Source organism: Parus major, unplaced genomic scaffold, assembly GCF_001522545.3.
Source record: "Parus major isolate Abel unplaced genomic scaffold, Parus_major1.1 Scaffold476, whole genome shotgun sequence".
NCBI lineage: Eukaryota > Metazoa > Chordata > Aves > Passeriformes > Paridae > Parus > Parus major.
Window position 1 is genome coordinate 20923 of NW_015379370.1, and position 1293 is coordinate 22215.

The window sequence follows — 1293 nt, forward strand, 5'->3', positions numbered from 1 at the left end:
CCCACTTTGATCCCAAAAATCCTCCTGGAACCCCCAAAAAATCCTCCCGGCACCCCAAAATCCCCCGCGGCGGCTCCAGTTTCCTGGAAAATCCCGGGATTTGGGGAAAATCGGGAATGGGGCGTGGCCGGGGCCCCGCGGAGGGGGCGGGGCTTCCAGGAGGGGGCGTGGCCTCGTCGATGAGGGCGTGGCCTCAGGCGTGGGGTGTGGCCTTGTTGATGGAGGCGTGGCCTCGGGTGCGGGGGCGTGGCCACAGCGAGTGGGCGTGGCCTCAACAGCGCGAGTCAGTTCCTTAAGGGGCGTGGCTTATCCGAGGGGGCGTGGCCTGAGCTCTGCCAAAGTCCGGGGCCGCGGGTTCGAGTCCCGGCTCCGACCATGGCGGTCCCGGCGCGGCGGGCGGTGCTGTTCGACCTTGGCGGCGTTTTGCTCACGCCGGGCCTTCAGCACTTCCTGAGCTCCTGCGAGAGCGAATGGGCCTTGCCCAGGTAGGGCACGGCTCGCTCCGGTTCGGTCCCGGTCCCGATTCCGGTTCGGTTCCGCTCCGTTCCGAACCTCCCGGACATCGCGCGGCCGAACGCGCCCGCCCGCGCTTCAAGCCGCGCCTCGCTCTGCCCGAGAACCGCAAAAACAACGCGGCGATTTTGTGTTTGGCGGCGCCGCCCGCACCGGAGTTTGCGGCTGGAAATTTTGGGGGTTTTTAAGGCGGGAAAAGAAAAAATTTGGGAATAAAAAAATTGGGAATAAAAAATTTGGGAAAAGAAAAAATCGGGAATGAAAAATTAGGGATTTTGAGGCGGAAGAGGGGTGGGAGAATCCCGCTGGAAGCAATTCCCCAGCTGGGATTTTCTTGGGAATGCTGGGGGAGTTGAATTAATAATTAATAATTAATTAAAAATTAATGGGATTAATTAATAATTAAGCCCATCCCAGCGCGGGAATGCTGGCGGAGAACCGGAAAAACCGGGATTTGGAGATGCCAAAAGTTGCCGAGCGGGTTGGAAAAGCCGCAGGGAGGAGGGGGAGGGAGGAAAAAAATGGGAAAAACCGGGAAAATCGATCCCGGGAAAAAAAAAATGGGATCGTAAATTCCCGGGAAAAAAAATGGGATCGTAAATTCCCGGGGAAAAAAATGGGATCGTAAATTCCAGGCCACAAAGAAAAAAATGGGATAATAAATTAATGCAGAAAATGGGATAATGGATTTCCCAAAAAATAAATGGGATAATAAATTCCCAATAAAAAAATTGGGATAATAAATCCCAAAATATTGGGATAATAAATTCCCAAAAAAAA